The 23,222-nt window shown below is 37.1% G+C and overlaps 1 long non-coding RNA gene across 2 annotated transcripts; it reads right to left on the bottom strand.

Moving 5' to 3' along the window:
- Positions 1 to 6,005: 6,005 nt before the first annotated feature.
- Positions 6,006 to 22,863, bottom strand: LOC106887303. 2 transcript variants are annotated; one of them, XR_001411853.1, is made up of 6 exons: positions 21,556 to 22,863; positions 16,097 to 17,167; positions 13,035 to 13,172; positions 9,469 to 9,522; positions 7,314 to 7,546; positions 6,006 to 6,288 (listed from the first exon to the last, which is right to left on the bottom strand). It is a non-coding gene; the product is annotated as an uncharacterized LOC106887303 (long non-coding RNA). The 2 variants fall into 2 exon arrangements; XR_001411854.1 differs by having other exon boundaries at positions 13,035 to 13,133.
- Between the last annotated feature and the right edge of the window lie 359 nt (positions 22,864 to 23,222).

Raw genomic sequence — 23,222 nt, 5'->3', positions numbered from 1 at the left:
AATGATTGCTAAAGTGAATAGCATATGTTTAAAGTGAGTGACTGTTTGACCAGGTAATTAGCAAGGTCTGTTTTCCTACAAGCTCTGATAAATTGCTGTACAGTCATTTTGGCTGAATTGGTTGCTCTTCTAGCATGTAAAGACAAACTATGGAATTATTTTTTTAGAATATTTTTTTAAGACAAGTTTAAAGAACACCAAAAAACTATCTGTAGTCTCCTCCTTCAGTGTGAACTTTTGTTGAACAAGCAAGATGGCCACATTCTGCTAGAACTGAATTTAACTCTTGAAGCTGAGTGTTGTTGATTAAGCAATTGTTCCTGCTGAAGCAGGAGACGTTAGTTGTTATATGGGATATTTGGAAATTGACCTTTTTTTATCTAGTAATCATCAAATGTGACTGATGGGTTGTATTTTCATCTTATCTATTACTAATAAGCTTCTTTGTATCTGTCTATTTAGAATGATTATGGCTTTAAAGGTTAATTTAAAAGGTCAACTTATCGTACATTTTGCTATTGACTAAAATCTGTAGTCAGCCAATTATGCTTCATTTATGTGTCTGTCTACCTGCTGTCCTGTGATTGCCCATAAGTTTTTGTCTGAAACATCTGATCGCATTTAGAAACGTAGCAATATTTAAATATTCACAATCCTGAATATCTTTGCTCCTAACCTAGACCACGTTGATTTCAGGCCTTAGGAAGCTGGTGGGGTTTGATTTAATATCAAATTTAATGGGTGAGATTCTAGACTGAATAAAGTAAAAAAAAATACGGATGAAATTCATTAATTCATTTTTAGTAAGAAAACAGACAAACCACCACTTACAGCTATTTGATCTAGTGTCAATGAAGTCACCTAGAAAAACTATCACTGACTCAAAAAAAGTCATGCATTAGTCCCAAAATTATTTCTTTTAACTGTCTGAAGACTCCCCAGCCTTTCAAACCACTTCAGGTGGAACGTAGGCCAAATCCCAATGATTCAAAAAAACCACAACTATTGGTACAAAGGCAATGAACTTCATCTCTTTACCTTTTTTGTTTTGTGGCAGGATGGAGCTCACTGGACGAGAGGGAAAATCAATGATTCTGTGTTACCATGCCCACGCTGCAAGCTTTTCTTAAGTGATTCATGTGCACTAGCTTATCAGAAGTGAAAATTTTCTTGCATTTCAGACTTAAAATGAAAAGCCATTGGGCAACGTAATAACCTGTTCAGTTTTGTTTCTAAGGTTGGAAACCAGACCTTTGAATACTAAGATAAAGATGAAGTATGGTTATTACATTACTGTTATGCAAAAATCATCACCTTGCAAATGACAGTGGTTGGTCATAATCTAGGACAGTAACAGGAGACAAAAAAACATTTTGTGAGTGTATTGCAAATGAAAGAGTTTCTCATGATGGATGAACAACAAAAAAGCACTAGTTCATACTTGTTTAAACCACTTGATAGATTCAAAGTTCTTAAAGGAAAGAGATCGCTGTCTGGATTCCTGCGTAGCATAATATACAGGACGTACTTGTACTTCATCTCATGCTGTCTACAGCATTTTGTGTGATACAACTAGATGTACTTCACCCATCTCTAAGGCAAGCTGGAAAGGAAACTGTTTGAGGAAACACTGTAACATTGCATAGCAAATCAGCATGATGTGTGAAGTCTAAACATACAAATTTAATCACCTGAGTTGGATTTTTTGTGTGTTTGAAAAAAAGAACTGAAATCCAACTTCTTTGAAAAGCTTCTTTGAGAATCTTTCAAAACTCTGAAAGCAGTTCATCAGGCAGCAGCTTTGGGGAACATGGGCCAGTATGTTCAATGATAGAAGGCGGCACAGATGATGTTCCAGAAATATTCTTCCTCATATACACTACCCACATTCTTCCACAAGCACAGACAGTTTATCACCCTGAATGCAATTACAAGTTTTAAATGTATTTTTACCTTACCAAATCAAGAATAAGACTACAGTATGGAACTAAATTACAATATTAAATTTCCTTATTTCTTTTGAGTTTCATATTAAGAGGATGAGCTTCTATTACTATTATTATTAATAATATATAAGTAATATATTAATAATAATAAAAAAATAAATAATATACATCAGGATAAATCTTGGGGATAAAACACAGCACAGTCTCCTTGGACAGGTACTACTGAAGAGCCCTGGTGCAAATTTACTATAGACTGTATGGTAGTTCCAAAGTTTGGAAAGCTGTCCATATCATTAGATCTTGCAGTCAGTATAAGTAAAGACTGAAGTATATAATGGAGTAGGAAAAAAAAAATCCAAGTCCACCTCCCCCCCCAATTCTAATTTCAAGAGAAATAACAAAGCTTTATCAATACCAGTGTGTATTATTGTCTTGCCCGTGTTTCTAAAAAGAGCACATACAAAATAAATTAACATGACTGAAAATTTATTCTGATTACTCACAGTGCTGAAAGGAGGATTGGTCTCCTGTCCCAAGCCACAGGTGACAGGACAAGAGGAAATGGCCTCAAGTTGTGCCAGGGGAGGTTCAGATTGGGTATCAGGAAAAACTTTTACGCTGAAAGGGTTATTAAGCACCGAATAGGCTGCCCAGGGAAGGGGTTGAGGCACCATCCCTGGAGGTTTTCAAAAGACAGGTTGATGTAGTGGTTAGAGACATAGTTTAGTAATGTGGGTTATTTTTTTTTATGGTTTCCTTTTGTTCTTTTTATCAGTTATGTTGATGGTTGGACTAGGAGATCTTAAAGGTCCCTTCCAACCTAGATGATTCTATGATTCTACAATTCTACTGCAACACAAAAGTAATTGTCAAAATATTTTTATATACTTGTATAGGAGAAGATTTTAATTTTAAAATAGTTTGGGTCATTTATCAGTCAAACTGTTAATTTACTCTGGAGAAAAAACAAATAACCCCAAAGTAATTAATCAGACATTAGCGGTTGACCACAGTTCTTATTCTGATATTAAAAAAAAAAAAAAAAAAAAGTGAATTCAGTTAGCAAAATTAATAAATAAAAAATATTTTGGAAATAATTCTCTTATACCTCAAAATAGCAACATACAAATGGATTTGAAAAATCCAAATTTTCTAATGGATTGTAATTATAATAAACAAGGAATCCCGTTGTTTCCTTCTGGAGGGATATTAACACTATGTAGTTTACAGGATGGATTTAAAAACACTTTTCTCAATTGTTACCTTCATGGTACAATTTGTAAAGGTTATAAAATTTTAACTGCTGTTAGTGACTGCTGCCAAGAAAGGTTTTCTGGCAATTTAAACAATTCAGAAGGCCGAGAAAGAGTCCAAGGAAAAGAAGAAAACTATAGCATTTTGTCACAGAAATTGAGCAAAAAGAGAGAAACTATTCCTGGAAGGATCAGTAACTGGAGAAAAGCTCCAGAGAAAGGTAATTGAGAAAAAATTAGAAATTGCTGAATAAATTCCTTTTATATTCCCTGTGTTTACATAAATAAAAAAAAATAAACCACAACCCTGAACTACTAAAATCACTTGCTCTGAACACTTATAGAATAAAATATTTTAGTTTCTTCCTTCTTCAAAGAAACATGACTGAAACAATGATGCCATTTAATGAGTTGTCTCAAGTAGACACAAAAAATTAACCAAAAAATTATTTCACTAAAAAGAGAGCTCTAAATGACTTCAAATAAAGATACAGCATCACAAAAAGTATGGTAGACTTCCATTGTATCTCATTTTAGATGCTGCAGTTTTTGTTGATGACACTGTTTATCTTCTTAAATGAAAACTTGATATAACCTGAGAACTCTGGAAAAAAATCCCTAGGTCACCAGCCCAGTTTGAAAAATGAACATCTACTGAATAAATTTTAAATTTAATTTCAAAGGCTAGCAATTGTTGTGGTTTAGGCTGAATTGGCCAATTACTGCTGACATGCTCTCCCCCCAACCTCTCACTTCAAGGAGAAGAACAGGAGAGAGAAAGATTTTTAGGAGTTTAGCAGGAACTATACAACTTTAATAAAATATTAATAACAAAATAAAATCATGAAATAGACACAATATATACAAACCCGTATCAAGCTCCCAGGGTGACATCACCAACAGGCACTGGGGAAATCCCAGAATGGACTTAGTGATGGATAGGAATTGGATTCCAGCTCTGGAGTCGGGAACACATGGATTGGGATCAAAGGCAAACAAACAGGGTCCTCTTCGGACATCAGCCCTTGAAGAAAAAGCGCTGACCCTTTGATGCCTCAGCTTTTATACTAAACATGGGGCAGATGGGATGGAATATCCCAGTTTTGGGTCGCCTGTCTTGTTCACTCCTCCTTGCAGGTGGGACCCATCTATAGTTGTCTGTTTCCAACCCTCCAGTGAGGCAAATAAGGAAAGTAGCTGACCTTTGTTGTTACAGCAATAAGTGTAAACAAGAGCTTCTAAGCATACTGTTCCTTGGCATGAACTATAAACATTGGTCTTATCACTCAGAATGAATATTTTTCTGCACAATATGCTGTTAATTTCAGAGACTTAGAAGAGGCCTAGCTAAGAAGTAAAATTACTGAACAGAAGGTTGGTTCTGTTTTACCTCAAACCAGGACAGCAACAAACAAAGCTTTTATATTTCTTCTTGGTTTTAGCTTGTTTGTGTGTTCTTTCTCCCCCCACTTAGTACATTTATTATCTGTTGCAATGCTAGTGCAAAAATGAAGGAAACAATACCAGCTAAAGGTGACATCAAGTACGCCGGTTAGGTATCATTGCCAGTGTGGTCCAGCATGGAAGCTCTTAACACTGCAGAGAACGCAGTGTTCTTAGGCTTTTAAGCTTTCACACTAAAGAGCACCTATTATTACATCAGACATCCTCTCTGGAGTATGATTGGTTGGTTTTTGCATATATATTTCACATCATGTCTTCTTACATGCTTCTGAAGTCTTAAATGTGATGAAACCCTCACTTTTTGTAACAGAATACAGAAGTAATTACTGTAAATAAAGTTGAAATTTTGAAGGCTTTTTGCCACAAGTAGACCTTAATAAATAAAAAGCCACATCCGTTCTGGATCTCTCTGGCCAGTGTGCTGATACAGCAGCAGACACAAATCACTGAGTATGCTTAGTACAAAGAATGAGTCTGAAAGCCATCTCAAAGGCAGTATCTTGATGACCCTTTACAAGAGCCTTAGAAAGAAAATTCTTTATCAGCTGTTGCTTGGTGTTAATTTATGGCTCAAACAGCAGGCCACGGCACAGTCATTACTCCAGAAAATTTGCAGGTGGAGTAGTTACTGTTATAGTTACTAATATATACATAAATATAAACTCACACATACATTTACATACTAATTCATACTGTTAACATGTTTTATTCTAATGTAGTGACGGTTAGAAAAAAAAAGGATTCAGAGCTGTTAGCATTTGGGTGGGTTTTTTTTAACCTTCCTGAAATTTGAGAGAAACGTGGATAAGAAAGCTTTTCTCTTTGCTTCCTTCTCATGTCCATGGCACACATCAGCTGACCCCATCAGTTGGTATGGGCAGTAGAGGTCTGAATTTAGGTCATCCAGCTCGTATTACACTAATTCACGTGACTGTGACATCAACCATTTGAGGGTGTTTTATCTTACCAGAAAATCACTCAGGGACTTGAGAATAGTTCATCAAGACAAACACTTGAACCTCCCACTTACACTGTGCTAACCTTTCACATTTAACAAATACAGTTAAAATACAGGGGTACAAATACAGGAAGAACTTTTTAAATAACTAACCACATAGCTACCTACAGACAAATTTGGACCTAGTGAACCTTCTGCATGTGCTTCCATTATAAAACTGATATGGCTTGGGGACAGCTCAGCAGACTATTTCGCAGTAATTCAAGCAGAAGCTACGGGTTGCATGAGGAAAATAGTGTGATATTTTATAATTTTAATTATGCTAGAGATCACACTGAATTGTCTGATTTCATTGTATGATGCATTGTATTACATGATTGCATGATTTAAAATGTACTGTTAAAATATCCCTCCACTAGGGAAGTCTGCCATAATAGAAAAGTAATGCAAGTTACATACTCCCATGGAGTGAAACTTTCATAAAGCTCAATTATATATTTAAGTTGGTGTTACTACCATCTTTGTGAACTCAGGTACCAAAAGTAGCAACATTTAAAATTTTACCAGTGATGTTCACTACATGTGTGCTCCCCTCTTGGTTAGTCTTCACGCCTAAATGACGTTAGTTCTTCTCTCCACTGAGGTCAGCTATGGACATGTTTCATAGCTACATGAAAGCAGAAGATTTCACGTGAGTTTTTCTCATCACTTTGCTCTGTCTGGTTAGCATTCTTTTGTGTTGGTTTAAGTTTGAGTCCATAGTCCATTTCTGCTTCTGACGAGCGTGACTGTTTACTCCACTATATTAAATTCACTGTAGATGGCTGGGTAACAAATGGACAAGGTATAAGCTGGGGCCATAGGGGCTGGCAGTTGTCAGCAGTATGATAAGCTACTGCTTTATCATCAGAAACGAAACAGTACTTAAATGATACTGGCTATAGTTATGGTCATAATTTATTGGCCTCAAGTGACTACTGCCTTTTCTTTTCTCAATTTCTGTTTTGCTGTAGTCGGCATTATGAAATCTCACTTCTTTTGTAGAAAATGTGCAACTTTGTAGTATAAGAGAGGGCAAAAAAAGATATGCAGCAGAGAGCTAGTGAGGCTAATAACACATTGTGAAGTTTTATATAAGGCCTTTATGGAAAAAAACACAAGCCTCTTCAGACAAAATTGAATGAACATGCCTATCTTTCCTGACATCTCTTCTCTCTTAATGTTTTTTTAAAAGGTTGTAGTTAAACAAACCATTTTATTGCATTTGCATTTCAATTCTACACTTAGAAAGATAATGACGTGATTTTCCTAATCACTCCTAAAACTGGTCAAGAAATCATTATTTTGACAGAAATGAAACTTTTCACTTAGGTTTTCTTCATCATTTTTTTACTGTGAAAAAAACCAGCAATATTTACAGTTTTAAAATTTTCTTTCTTCAAAAGGTACATTTTGGTACATTTTCTCAAAAATTAACTGATCTTTGGGCTCAAGTCAATGTCAAGGGATTAAATAAGCAAAGAGCTCCATAAAGTTAGGCATTACAAAGATGATATGAAATCATAGAATCATAGAATCATAGAATTGCCCAGGCCGGAAGGGACCTCCAAAGGTCATCTAGTCCGACCTCCCCGCAGTCAGCAGGGACACCCCCAACTAGACCAGGTTGTCCAGGGCCTCATTGAGCCTCACCTTTCTGCTGGCCACGTACATTTCTGTCTCCAAAAAAGGTGGGATATTGGTTGTCACAAATATATTCTGTTTCTGATGAACTGTTTTCAGTTGCTTTGTATTGGTCTGCTCTTGATTCTTGTCTATACAAACACCAAAATTTTGCATCCTTTGCACTGTTCAAATATCAAGTTTACTGACCAGTGAGATAAAGGGACATCTTGGTACTTCACTTTTTGTCATTGCCTTTACAGCTGTTCAAGAGAAGCAAGAAAGACAATAAAATGAAAAGGAGGTAATGAAACCTAGACGTCTCCCATCTCTATTTAAATTAATATATTATGCAGCTTGGAATTAGCATATAAACAGTGCTTTTTAAAGCCGAGTAGACAAGGTCATAGCTGGTTCAGGCTAGTCAATCAGTTAGTTCTTATCAATTCATTATTCTTAAATTGTCTTCCCATAGTGGTCATTAAGGAAAACTGTTGTTGTGTATCTTTACTACAGACCAGTTAGTCTCACCTCTGTCCCTGGGAAGGTGATGGAGAGACTCATACTAGATGTCATCTCCAAACAAGTTGAAGAGTGGGGGGTTATTGGAAGTGGGCAACACGGGTTTACCAAGGGTAAATCATGTATGACCAATCTGATAGCCTTCTATGATGCCATAACCGGTTGGTTGGATGAGGGGAGGGCAGCAGATGTCATCTACCTTGACTTCAGCAAGGCTTTTGACACTGTCTCCCATAACATCCTCATTGGGAAACTGAGGCAGTATGGGCTGGATGAGGGGACAGTGAGGTGGATTGAGAACTGGCTGTGTGACAGGACCCAAAGGGTAATTATTAATGGAGCAGGTTCAAGTTGGAAGCCTGTAACCAGTGGAGTCCCCCAGGGGTCAATACTTGGACCCGTGCTGTTTAATATATTCATCAGTGACCTGGACGAGGGGACAGAGTGTATCCTCAGCAAGTTTGCTGATGATACCAAACTGGGAGGAGTGGCTGACACCCCGGAGGGCTGTGCTGCCATCCAGCGAGACTTGGACAGGCTGGAGGGCTGGGCAAAGAAGAACCTCATGAGGTTCAACAGGGAAAAGTGTAGGGTCCTGCACCTGGGGAAGAAAAATGTCAGGTACCAGTATAGGTTAGGGGTGGACCCGCTAGAGGCAACTACTGAAGAGAAAGATCTAGGGGTCCTGGTGGACAGTAAAATGACAATGAGTAAACAGTGTGCTCTTGCGGCCAGGAAGGCCAATGGTATCTTGGGTTGTATAGGGAAGAGTGTAGCCAGCAGGTCAAGGGAAGTCATTCTCCCCCTCTACTCTGCACTGGTGAGGCCACAACTGGAGTACTGTGTCCAGTTCTGGGCTCCCCAGTTCAAGAGGGACAGGGAACTACTAGAAAGAGTCCAGCGTAGGGCTACAAAGATGATTCAAGGATTGGAGCATCTCCCTTATGAGGAGAGACTGAGAGAGCTGGGACTCTTTAGTCTGGAGAAGAGAAGGCTGAGGGGAGACCTTATCAACGCCTACAAGTATCTCAAGGGAGGGTTGAAGGAGGAGGGAGCCAGACTCTTTTCAGTGGTTCCCACCGAGAGGACGAGGGGCAACGGGCACAAGTTGGAACATAAGAGGTTCCACTCAAATATGAGGAGAAACTTCTTCACGGTGAGGGTGACGGAACCCTGGAACAGGCTGCCCAGGGAGGTTGTGGAGTCCCCTTCTTTGGAGATTTTCAAAACCCGCCTGGATGCAGTCCTGAGTAACATGCTCTAGCTCTAGGCAATCCTGCTTCAGCAGGGGAGTTGGACTAGATGATCTCTATGGTCCCTTCCAACTCTAGAAATTCAGTGAAATTCAGTGAAATATATAATGGATCCCCACAGTGTTTTGGAGAATTCAGTTATCCCATTCCCTCCGAGAGGATCCCCAGCATTATTTGTGTCTTAACTGAACTAAGACCCATATTACACAACTCCTAGCACATGAGGGCCTGAACAGGGACCTGTCAGCTCCAGAGTGCCTGTCTGGAGGTAGCCAACGAGAAAAACAGTGCTTAAGCACACCCACATATCTATGTCTAGCTTACCCTTAACTTAAGGTACACTGCCTAGGTTATCATATATTGAGAATAAATTGTATTTTGGTACTGTATTTTTTAGCAGAAGAAATTACCTCTTTTGCCCCTCTTTTTTCTTCAGCTGACCCTTTCTGTCAGCAGTCTGTGGTCTAGAAAAAAAAAAGAGAAAAATGCTATTGACTTGGTTTAGTTTTCTGAAAACAGTGTTTAATTGTTTTGTCCCCAAAATTGAAGAATCACTGACCTATCCTATTTCAATATTTCTTTTTAAATTTTCCTATCAGCTCCATTCTCTTTTCAGATACTACTGATGCCTAATTTATTCACATCCAGTTGCTTTTATTCCCACACTCGTGTACAGCTTTGGCTACTGCAGCTATTAACTTCAGAACAGAGGTGACCATATCTTATTTGGTCCCACAATTGCATACTAATATGTTGTCCTGATAAGGGATTGTCTGTCACCTTTTTTTTTCATGATAGTCATTCCTAGAATTAGAGTTTTCAGGATCCTAGCTTCTTGGTGGGAGGACTCAAGAGCCTTTGCAGACTGAGACAACCCCTACTTTCCAGGGTGTCCAGATATACAAAGTATCCTATATATGTCTCTGAAAATAAATTTGATAGGTATTTTCAGTTACCAGAAATTTTGAAAGGGATTCTTGTAGGTAAAGACAAATAGTACCTCAATATGTCTGGAAGCTGCAAGATCAAGTCCTTAGTTTGCATATTTAGAATAACTTGCATACTTGATCAATCTTACCATTTTCCAAGCTTTCTATGGAAATGATGCGTTTAAAATTTTGCATGAAATTCTAGCCTTACCACAGTCAATAGTAGTACTGCATTAACTACTAGTTATTAACTAGTTATGGCTAGTAGTACAGCCATAACTACATATTAAGGCTTTCTGACAGATAATTTCTATTCTTTTTCTCAGCTCTCTGGCATAATTCTATAACAAACACAGAACCTCTGAGTAATTTCTGTCACAAGAATGGTAAAATAATGTACTAAGATTCTAGAAATAGTCCCTAGCTGTGTTACAGATTTAATGCATGAAGTTAGAAAGGGCACGTAAAGTCTATATTTTTTTTTCTTGATTATAATATGTAGATTGATTCTAATACTTTATGTTAATGGAACATCATTGTTCTGTTAGATTCTGCATTCCCTGGAACAGAACCTCTTTATTGCTATGTGTATTTACTTGGGTGTTGTTTTAATACCAATTAAAAACACACAGGTTTTCTCAAGAACTTAAAAGTTTATATTTTCTTATTTAGGTAATTCTATAGAATTAGAGCTAAACAAAGATCTGTTTTCCTATCACCCACAACATTCTAAAAAGCACAATTCTACAACTAAAAGCATTACAAATATTTCACAAAAGATTACAGGGAACACTACACAACTGATTACTGCAAAAGCATTACTATTCAAAGCCCCCTTTTACCACTTTCCCCCAAGCAAGGAGAGTGTTCTAAGTCATCAAAAACTGCCTGAGGGTCTTAGGGTCTGTTATTGTGGCTGTTCCACTTTAAGTGAACAAATCAGATTAAGGATTTAGACCTCTATTTCTGAAGATCCAAACTGCTCCAAACTGACCCAAACTGCTATTTTGCTTTCTAAGCCAAATATCTACACCTTGACCAATTGATTCTTTATTTGCATCAGTGTATTCCTTTAAAAAACATTGTCTTTGATGAATATACACATTCTTGGGGAAAAAAAAAAAAAAAAAAAAGACAGTCCAATTCTATAAAGAAAGTGTTAGGAGAGAGTCTGTTAACCAATAGCATTTGTTTGGAATATCATTAAGGGGATCTGTTATTCAACTTATGATAAAATTTGTATGCAGAAAGACAATAAGCTGCTTCTGCAGAGACTGGGCTTTATGACTGTGAACATCAGATATAAAAACTTCACATAGTGTTCTTATGACAACATTTAAATTTAGATAACCAGATGGAACTGAAAAATCATGGATCTCTCTAGAAGAAAGAAAGGTCGGAATAGATGTTCTTGAGAAGACCAGCTACCAAAGACAGTACATCATTATTCTTTAATGTAATTAAAGATAAAAAGGTAAAATGCAGAGTTTCTCTTCTTTTGTAATAACTGTCAAGGCTATCTCATATTTGAACAAACATTAAATTAAAGCAATTCTCAAAGCAGTTTGAAGATAAATGAAGGAGACATGAATATTTCTACTTCTAGGACTTTGTGAATTTTGCTCTTCAGCCTTCCTCACCCAGTTGGTTGCAGACAGTGTGCCTACTAAAACTTCCCTTTAAAGTCTTGCAGTTTTTTAAAGCGTAGACTACATTATCAGCTAAACTCCATCTAGAAAGTTAGATGAGAATATATCAAGGTATTGCAAGGAGAAGCAGTTCACTGGTCTGCAATTAAGCTGACATAAGGTCTAACATAAGTTAATTCTGTAAGATGGCTTGGGTAGATCATTTCTTCACTGCATTCTCATCCACAAACTGGGCTTCGGTGTTTACTAATAAGAAGGGCTATATAAAATTTGTCTGGCTGTTGCAAAGGTGACAAATACCTGATATTTACTAATAGCTCTATTTCTAATTATGTATTTAAATTAAATGTTGATATTAACTCTCCTACTCTGAAGTCTAAACCAGTAGAAAGAAAGGACATAGTATTTCATTTTCTATTCACACAGTCCATAAAAGGACATGGGGTTTTTATGGTATGCATGTGGCTTAACAATGGGTGCTGTATTAAGGTGATACGTCTATGTAATCTTTCTTAAAATATTATATTTAACACTTAAGCACTGACCTGGACATGTGTACTGTATTTCCTTTTTGCATGGAGAAGGTTACACCTTCAGCTAATGAAAATTCATTCACTTGAAAGTCCAAGTATGCCTGATTACCCCTAATCAGTTCTTCATCTTTCGGTGACCTTAAATAGGCAAACATTCCCAATAGGTTCAGTGTGGGACCAGGCTCACTACTGGCAAAGACAGAAAAAAGGAAAAGCATTCCTGGCTCACCAGCTGTTTTCTGTCTACTAAGCCTGTGAAGATGCATTTTAAATTTTACATATACAATATCTGGTGAGAATAGGTTTTTATTTACTGCACATTTTCAGCATCTGTCCAGTATATCCAGATTTCTTTGGAATCCAGGAAGCTGAGCAGGCAAATAAAAGCAAGAAAATTCATGCCAGCCTTTTCTTGTGGCAGTCCTAGAGCTTAAGCACAGGATGTATATTCTGGTGTGTTCTGCTTGAAGGCTGGTGATTACATGTCCAAGATGAAAAGCTCCTCTGCATTATGAACCTTTTAGTTACAAATGAGCGTTTCTTGATGCATATTAAACTTGACACATTAACTCCTGGATGAATTGCTTACAAAGGGAGCTGCTTAAGACTATTAAGATATATACAGTGAAATCCTAGGTGCTAAGTAGAGTTAACATTATTCCAAAGTGTATTTGTTTTTAAAGTGGCTGGTTTAGCTTAAGTTTCTCTCTTTAATCATGCATACTGCCCCAGGCTGCCAAAAAGGCAGCCATCAGCATTGCTTAGTGAAGGCAGCTTAGTGCTGTCAGCCATCTTATCTCCCCTGCTGCATGGGCGATAGCTTTTATCTGTGAGTATAAACATTAAAATGGAACTATAATCCTACCTTAGTCCTACAGAAGATTTCCAGCTGTTTCTCAGATATGAAGAAACTCCTCCCATTACAGAAAGGCTCATGTGTCTGTTTGCGTGCTTATTTGTGCGTCTGTTTGGACAGTAAAAATCACGGTGAGCAGGAATTTATCTGGAAAATTAAATTCTACCTTAGGAACTTTTTGGAAATAGCTGGCTAAGCCAGGAATCTGGTTTTATATGAATATCCCAATCAAACATATAGTATGCAATTTAAAATATCTAAGCATACTAATAACATGGCACCACAGCATAATGTCCTTTAAGACTTTTTTCTCTTTAGTGCATCATTCCTTTTTTATTTCAGGGCTATTCATGCACAGCACCTCAGAGCATCAGTTTAAATAAGGAAATAAAAGAGAGCAAAGGCGCTAGCATATCAATTCTAATAGTAACTTTGTTTCAGCATTATTTATGGAACAGAAAGAAAACATTTTTAATAAATAGGGGAAGATAATTTCATCTTTTCTGCATGGGAACTCAAAGTTATTTCCTTCTAGGTCATCAGTTGAATACAACATTTTCCAAAGAATGTTAAGATTAAGTATCTATAATTAGAAAATAACCTTTTTTCTAAAATCAGGAAAAACATGCCAGATAGTTTAGAGACATATTTTCAAATCGTTCCTTTAACAGCTCGCTCAGTCCTCTTGTCACTGGCCCTGCCTGCAGCCATATCATTATTAGATCCTTTTTGCTATAGAACTACCATTAGGAACAACCTCCCTACATCCTTTTACTGCAACAATACTTATTTTTTCTGACCTTAAATTAACAGCTTCTTACTCTAAGTTTCTTTCTTCTTCTGTTAATGTTGCATGCAACTTAACTTTGGGAATACAAGAAATGCTGTTTGTTGAGCTGGGGCTGGCAGAGAAGAAGAAAAGATGGACGGTACTGGGCTGTCCCTCTTTCACTTTTATCCTGTTTCCTCAAAATGGAGTGTGGCTCAGACCAGGGGATAGGAAGTGTGTAGATCTCATCCATTAAGACACAAAATTCCCACTCCCAGCTGACCGCTAACTTACACTGAAGCTTGTGAAAGATTCCTACTTAATCCAGAGATTCTGAATTAAACCCCAAATGCGATGCAAATGATGAAAAAGGTGGTTAAAAGTATAAAAAGCATAAGTAGTTGTCTTAATGTCAACTTAAATGCTTGACATAGAGTTCTTCCCTAAACACTTACAGAAGTCCTTAAAATATTTCCGTTGGGTTATCAAAGCTGTACAAAGGGTTTTGATTCCCAATTATCATTAGAAATTAATTGAAACAGGGTATTGAAATCCCTTATGTACAGTTCTGTATATGCAATTCACATAATGTGGATAAGCAGAAATTAATAGGAAACGGCTGCCCCCAATGCATTGAAAGCCTTGGCTTTCAGTTATATTGAAAATAAAGTTATTATATTTTTGAGGATTCCAACAATTGTAATGGTATTCTCTAGCTTCAAAATGACAATGAAGAGCTCAGCAACAAATAATCGAAATTTAAACAGTCACATTTTTAAATGTCAAATGTATATTTATAAAGCAGATAGACATGGCTACAACAGGGATAACCTCTGCTAATTTAACAAGACAGAAGCACATTTCGAATAAAAAAGCACACAGAAGTGCATTATTATGTTTAATAGAATCTCTTTGCTTTTTTTTTCTTCTCACTTAATAACTTCCAAGGAGCTCTGATTGTTGCAGTTTTTAAGCTTTTGTAGAAGCATTTGACAGTCTTGCCCTGGGATTTGATGCAGAAATATGCCCTCAAATCAAGACAACTCTCATCAGAGAGGGATTGTTACTGTCCTCCCTCACTAAAATCAATAGTTTATACCAACTAGATTAGATCAGGCTGAGTATATGAACTGTTCCCGATGTCATTGCTAACTGCATAAAAGTAAAAGCATTAAAATAAATAAATTAAAAAAAACCCAACTGACCGTTTCCATTTGGAATATTGATGAATATTGGAATATCCATCAACTCTCTTGATGAAAAAAAACCCAATCCACTCTATTTTCACTGAATACTCTCTATATATGAACACAAACACAGAATTATGAAATTATTCCAGCCCTTAATAAAATCAGAAGAAAAATATCTCTTTCTATTTCTGTAGACATTGGATCAAGCCCCTTACAAGCAGTTTCAGTGAAAACAATGGAATTGCTCATGACAGAATTTGGCCAGAACTTTTAGCAATTATTCTGATAACATCTGAAGCAAAAATAATATAGTGGAAATTAAAAAGAGAAAGGTGCTATTTTTAACCAAACTCAGGTTTTTTTAATGTAAATTTTGTCCTTGTGTAAAGATGATTAAAATGGAATAAAATGTTAAAATAGTTCCCAACTTCCTAGTGATACTGAATGAGGGGGAAATTTTACACTGAAGAGATAATTGGCATATTTAGCTAATCTTTTATTAATGTAGCACAATTGTAACATACATCTTGTCTCAGAAAAGTCAGCATGGAAGTTTTTATGTCATTATGCTGTGACTCCACTTTTTAGTAATTCTCTGTAGATTCAGTTTTCTTTAACAAAAATTAGTTTTTTTTCATTTTTATGTGTGCTGTATACTACACAGTTCTTTTCAGCGAAGAGCAGGTTCCTTTCAGTACTATATCTTTATGCCACAGACTCTTATTGTGGGAACTATCAGAACTTTCACTGAGACATTTTAATTTAAAGAAAAATACTAATAATTACACTTCACACTTTTGATATGTAACTTTTTATACATAATCATGTTTTATGGGATGTGTAAAACAATACATTCTCACAAAGTTACTAGATTACCAAGAGGTTTGTGGTATCTCAAAAAGCTATATAGAAAGGTAATCAATTATCATTATTATCATTAGTCTTGATAATTAGGTATTATGTGTATGAAATTATGTTTTTAGCATCACAGAATGCTTAAGCTCGGAGAAGACTCCCCTGAGGTCATCTACTCCAAACCCCTGCTGAAAGCAGGGTTGTGATACTCCAGATGCAAATGCACAAATGCTAAGTAGAGAGGAAGGATAACTTACCCTTTGGCCTGCTTGCCACACTCTTGCAAATGCAGCCGAGGATGCTGTAGCCTTCTTTTCTGCAAGGAGGCATAGAGTACCTTGGCCTTTTCTATGTCCTGTGTCACTAGGTTCACTACCCTGCTAAATAGTGAATCCACCTTTTTCTTAGTTTTTTTGCTGCTATTGTTTTCATAGAACACCAAAGTAAAACTCACCAAAAGTAAGTGATAAGAAGAAATAATTTTCTGGTTTTTTTCTTTCTTTACAAGATAGAAGGAAAAAAAGTTTCAGCCAACTCTATTTGTGATCAGAAACCAGAGGTGAGGGAGAAACATACAAGCATTATATTTTTCTAGATTGCTGATGTTAAAAAAACTAGTAAATACTCAACCACCTCATTCCAGGAAACATCACTTAACAAATAATTATAATTTTTAAAAAATTACAGAAGATATATTAACATGGCCGACACTAATTTTCTATGAAGCATTCTAAATTGTTTACTTTTCTTGGTGAATCAGAAATAATTCTAGAGCAGCATAAAGTGATTTAAAATGAGCTACAACAGTTCCCCACTTCTATCTCTTTCCCTTTGCAGCAGCTCCAGCATTCAATTGGCCTTCCAATGAATCAATTCAACTGACTGAGCTTGCAGGAAATTATTCTTTTTCTTTTTTTTCTTTTTTTTTTTTTTTAAGGTTAGTCTTCTGCTGGCATTGCAAGTGAATTGACACGTCAGAGAGCCAAGATAAGCAAATGTGCCAGAGCAAAGGGTGCACTGACATTTAGGCTTGCTTGACCTCTCATGAAGCTGCATTCTGAATTAGTATCCAATATAAAACACTAGACTAGATATCTGAAAGGGTAAGTTTGTATAAACATTTTGTTTATTCTTTCTATTTATTATTACAGCTAGAAGTCAACTAGAACTCTCTGTGGGGTATTCAAATACAGAGTAAGAAAAATTCACCAAAGAAATGGATATGGCAAAGGAGAGAAAACAGAAGTACAGAATCTTCTCAAAACAGTGTCAGTGTTTGAACCAAAGGCAGGATTCAGGTCCTCTTCATTCAATGTGATGCCTGTGTCCTGGAGAGAAAAGGAGATTATGACTGCATTTTCTGCTCAGAAAAAATCAGCTCCCCACGAATGAATATTGGACTTGCTCTTCTCCCTGACTAGGAAGTATCTTCTAAATACTGACAAGGTTTGACAGTGAAGTCTTAGTCATCAACAAAGTTAATAGCAAAACCAGTAATTCACTTCCAGCTCCAACCTGTTTGATTAAAACAGCATCAATGCTTGGAGTGCAGAGGCTCTGAGACAGAACCGAGCGTGACCAGCAGTGGAAGGTAAAGGTTAAAAGCTAAGGAACAAAGAAAAAGCCACCATTTTATCGACACCATTCAACTTAAAGAGGACTCTGATGAATAATACTTATCAGAAACAGTAAATGTGGGTTTTTTTCTTTTTCTTTTGTTTGCTAAGCTCCTAAACTTAGGGAAATGCTTGTTTGGTTTTTGAAACCCTGGCTACATAAAACCCCGGCCACATTAAACCCCCATATCGAGAGGAGAATGCATCAGCAAAGCTACAGCTACAGCTGGAACAATATTTTACTGTCTCCAGGAGGAAAGATAACCAAAAGCACTGAAATCCATGGTGTGCTCTTTATGCGGCAAGGCGGGGAGCTGCGGTGCGGGCCCGGGGCTGCCCCGTGCCGGACACAGCCGGTTCCAGCCGGCTCCAACGGCCCCACCGCAGGGCACAGCTGAGCCCCTCAGCCACGGGCGGGCGCCGCGGGGAAAGCCTGGCTCAGAAAGGGCAAAACGCTGCCCGGCAGCCAGGGCTGAGGGAAACCGGGTGAGAAACAGCCCTGCCAGCCCCGAGGGGAGAGCAGGAGGAGGGGAGGAGGGGCTCCAGGCGGCCCCGGGAGAGACCCCGCTGGGGCAGGGGTTTCCTGGCAGCCCCGGGGAAGGGCCCGGGCTGGAGCAGGGAGAAGGGTGAGGAGGCGGGAGCGGCAGAGAGGGGCTGGCCCGGACTCGACACCGACCCCCTGCACCAGCCCCTGTGCTGCCTGTTTTTCCAAATCTTAGCTTACTAATGATCTTGAAGGAGGTAGAACTCCGTCAGTGATGCAAGAGAAAGACCATGCCCTCATAAACTTCTATTTTTTTTCAGTAACACAACCCTTTGCTATCAAGCCAATGGCAGCACGTGTGTTAATTTCTGAGGGGCCTAGGTTTCATACTATGTAGCTAGAAATCATCACCATACATAAAAAAGTTCCATCTGAAAGAGGAAGATTTTGCTTTTGAAGATTGTCTTCTTCTCAGGCAGGATAGTTGGCCTGGATGGCTTTTTTGGGAAAGAAATATAGGGACAAGTATTAGAGAGTCCAGGTTCATAGCTGTTGCTGAAGATTATTTGAGCACTACAGTAATACAGTGATAAAGAACAATTAATAAATAAATAGCAAATACTACCTGAACTTTAAAATCAAGGACGGGTGTCTCTCTCAAGCGTATGTTCTAATACCACAGGTTATTTGTGCAGGAATTAGAAGATACAGCTCCTGAGGCTACATGGTGTCAGAAGGTCAGACTAGTTCATTGCACTATTCTTGCAGTATGTAAAATCTATGAGGGTATGAGCTTTAGAGCTGAACTTTGCATACCAAAGTGTTTGTTCTCCTACATACAAAAAAACCCAACAAACCCTCCTTTATGAAAGAGGCTTGACGTACCAGAATAAAGTGCATCAGCCTGCTTTCTGTAATGTTAACTATCATAGCCACTGGAGAAAGTTACCCTTTACATATCTGGCTGTAAACATATTGCATAAATTGCCAGGTTTTGCAAAAACTTCTCAACTGTTCTTAACTATGATATAGGCTGCTGTTTTAAAAGTTACTGTGTGATTTTATCTTTAAAGCCCTGAATTTGAATGTGTATTTGATGAGATTTGTGCTGAAATACTTGTAAAGCTTTTGTATTTTAAAATTATTGCTCCTGAATTTGTACTTGCATATTTTATTAGTTACTGGGTTAGTTTTTTTTTTGGTTTTTGGTACCTGTAAGCTGCTGGCAACAGACAGCTTATACTGTATTTGATTACACAGTTAGACAAAACAGTTTAGCACAATATAGTCTAATCAGCATGACTCAAAAAATCAACTTAGCCTTGATCTTGTAAAATCATGAGTGGTCTAAATGTACAATTTGCCCTTTTCAAGAAGATATTATGCAGCAGGAATGTGCATGAACAGAGGTTTTATTTTATTCTTTCCTTCTGTAAAGAGTGAGTAAACTGAAAAGACAAGATCAATCCTGTATGAATAATCCTATGGGACTTTTGAGAAAAGTAAAAAGAAATCTGATTCATATCTGGTCCAGAGCATAAAAAGCACTAGCAAATTTTAGTGCAAGTTAGAGATGCAGGACTGGGGACAACTAGGTCAGAATTGAGAAGGTCCAAGTACAGCTCTGTTTGGAGTTTAATTTTTGAAAAGACTTTTTTTCCCTCATGAGAAGACACCGGCTCCATAATCGTCAAAATTCTCCATGAAGATACTTCAGGGACATATATCAAAATCATGAATGGTCTTTGGGACTAGGATAGAACTACTTGGCTTTAGAGTCTGTTTCTTTCTCCGTCCATATAGCTAAAAAATCAGAGTATCTGACTTTATATGTCAATTACTGCAAAAGTCACCTGGAATGGAAAAAAACAAAATAAATAAACAATGGTGAATACTTGATTGTTTTAAACAGGTAGCAGAATGGCTGAACAAGCCTGGCCTATAATAATCACTCACCAGGTGGTTAGAGTACTTATGAGGAAATCACCAAGTCTGAGTCTCCCACTTCCTAAATCTAGACCCTCCTTATAATTTTTTTTTGGTATTTTCACGTCTGCATAGTAAATCTCTAAACACTGCAAAATGGATCACTCTTCTGAAAAACTGGAAAAGCTGTAAGGACCCAAATAATACAGAAAAGAAGTCATGTAGTGCCGGACCTCAATCCCTGAATTCACATAAATCCTGAGAAAATTCAAAGTCGCATTGATTTTCATTATAAAAAATTTTTGCACTGGTAGTCTGAAGCAGCATCTAAAGCTTTGCATTCTTTTTCAAAGTTTATCTGAGACTCTTTAATTTGGCTATGCATTTTTTAAAACAGATTTTTTAATGTTACTGTAATTTCAGTATTTCTTGGTTTAGAGTAGATTAAAAATATAAGATCAGAGTTTTCCAACACCTTATTTTCAGATTTTTGCTCTTGTCTCAGGAAGAAAAGAAAACTAACTATAACATGTTTGTCTCAATCTCTATAAACTTTAGCTTCATTTTAAAGTTCCGACACAATTTCAACCTTACAATATTAGTTTGCTCCTTTTACAAATTCTTCAACATGTTTCCACAACTTGCAGGCTACTGTCAAGGCTATCTACCTAACTCTAACACCAAGTAAAGCCCTGCTACATTAAAACCCTTTCACTTTTTCTTTCTCCTGCATGAGGAAGATTACAGTTTGGAAGAAAAAGCTCATTGTTTTGAAAGATACATCTTAAAGCAACTCTTATATCTGATGGCCACTAATGGCAATTTGTGATCCTGTTTACTCAAGGTCAGAAAATGGCTTAAGTAAGTAGATGACAATCCTCACCCTTAGCCCAAATGCAAATGTTACAAGAAATACATATTGTTTGAGTTTTAACTTGCCTGTGTTTTACTAACTAGAAATACAAAATCAGAGTGGAAAGTCTTACATGAAGTTGCATTCATGAGCTCCACCAAACTGAGTCCTCGCAGTTCATCATTTTAGAAGTGGAAATTACAGAGAACAGTGCATTTCACATACAAGTGTTAATGGCCTTTTCAATCTCCCTCTAACCCAGAGCTATAAATACAGACTAACGTGAGAAGCTGCCACCTTTTTCTCTAGAGTTATATTGGCATAACTGTGCCAGCAGTGCCTCAGAACACAGTGTGTACACTAGAAGAGGGAATTTCTCCCTCAGTAGTTTTGCTACCTCCTTGCAAAATATGCTATAAGCTGGCAAACCCTCTTTTGCTAGAAAAGCTAGAAAAAAAAGGAGGGTGGGAATCATATCTTTGCATTTCTTCCAGCTTCTTAGAACTTTGTCTCCAGCACAAAGTTCTGTATTAACAGTAAAACCAAAACAGTACAATAGCATGATTGGTGAGTGGTGCTAATGTGATCCTTGCTGGGTTACTCTGGCAAAGAACACTGAAATACAGTCTCTGCTGTGTTATCTTTAAATTGGTATAAAGAAGAACAGGATTTCACTCAACCCAGTCATGGGTAATCTTTATGCCTTTAAAGAGACCCTCTTTCCTTATATATCTTCATATGTTCTAAACATAAAATTAAATGTAGCTAGTTAGTTTGCACAGCAGACTGATGTTAGTATTGTGTGATTTTAAGTGCTTATTGCAATGTTCTACTTACGGTATGTTGATATTTTTGTTGATGTACCCACATTTCCAGGCAGCTGTCTCTCTGGTATAACACCTTTCAGGATGGCCTACTGCGTCAAGTGTGAGAAGTTTGTGCAGTTCCAACTTCCAAGTGTCTCTCAACTGTCTTGTATTTGGTCTTTGATACATTATTGGAGCTCTCTCATTTGATGGTATTAAGCAGTTTCCTCAGGCACAGGATGCCTTTTTTCCATATTTGTTCCTTTGAGATCTGGGCAGCAAATTTGGGTTTAATCCACTTCCATCTTCATTGCAGTTTTACTGGAAGCAGCTGTTACCCCTTCTTTAGCAGTTTGCTGGCTGTCAGGCAGCCTGAGGGACCTACCATATGACATCCGTCCTTGGTTCTAAATATACACCTGCACAATGTGTTTTCTTGGGGCAAGAGTAGAGCAAAGGGACTCTCGCTTCCTTTTGCACAACAGTATTTTCATCTCTTGACTGCAGAACTTTTTTTATTCCCTGTAGTTATACTTAACAACTTTTCATCTTTTGAATAGAAGGGTTAATTCTACTTTTAGTAGTCTGGAAATATGCAACAGCTTCATTGTCTGTTTTACTAGAGATAAACATCAACACAACAAAATGCAAATCTCTTACTCCTTAAATCTCATTTCAGTTTCATACAGAAACTTTAGGCAAGTTTTAGTTAAGAGAATGGGGGAGCCTACAGACTTAAAAAATTGGATTAAGCATGATAACGAACATTTCAGCCAAAAATATAAAAATGTCAAAAAGTGAAGGAGAATCAACAACAACAAAAAAAGTAGAATAATAGTCCTTGCCAGAGAAAAATAATTCTGAATAGACGTAAAACGTATTACTAATTGCTAAGTTGAATGATGAGTTTACATTTATCTGACTTTTAAAAGGTTGTCTGTCTTTCAAGACACAGTCTCATTTCTATACAGTGCAAAAAACATACAATATTTTAAAGAGGGGGAAAGCAGACTTTCAATTTACTGAACACCTTACTGAAAAAACAGTAGATATATCAAATTAACTAGCTCTACACTAGCTTATCTAAAATGTCATTTAGTGCTCTTATTGGGAAAATGCTTACTTACATGATGCTGATATTAGATATTGGAGATAAAACTGACCAAATTTAAGAAATTTATCTCTTTTTAACCATGTATTTTTAGTCGTAACATGCAGATAAAACAGAACTTGTACATTCAGGGTTTTTTTTAGAACTTCTCTTTTGTGTTAAACCTAATGTTTATTATTAAAATCAAGAATTTATTTGCTCAGATAACAGATAATAATATTAATTTGAATCTTGTCTAAATCAAGTTTGAATCAAGTCTAAACTTGTTTTTGGTAAATAATTCTATGAGCTATCCTGGTTAGTTCTTGCAATTGTATATCAGAATTAAAACTCTATAAAATGCTGCCAATATCTGCTATTTAAAAGATTGCAGGGGGAAAGTGTTCACAAAACTATCTAGAAATCTCCTTGACGTTGTTTGCCTTGTTTACAAAGGTTGTCATCCTGTCAGTGAACAGCAGCAGTGTCATATAGCTTAGATGACTAGTTGCATACCATAAAAGCAAAGATAAAGCTGAAGCAAATAATTGTGGACTGCTTGAAAAAGATGTATTAAGGTGTAGCATAGGTTAGGCCTCGATCATGCA

The sequence above is a fragment of the Calidris pugnax genome, unplaced genomic scaffold (genome assembly GCF_001431845.1).
Source record: "Calidris pugnax isolate Ruff unplaced genomic scaffold, ASM143184v1 scaffold8, whole genome shotgun sequence".
Lineage (NCBI taxonomy): Eukaryota > Metazoa > Chordata > Aves > Charadriiformes > Scolopacidae > Calidris > Calidris pugnax.
Note: the sequence above shows the minus strand (reverse complement) of the source record. Positions and strands in the feature narration are given on the sequence as shown.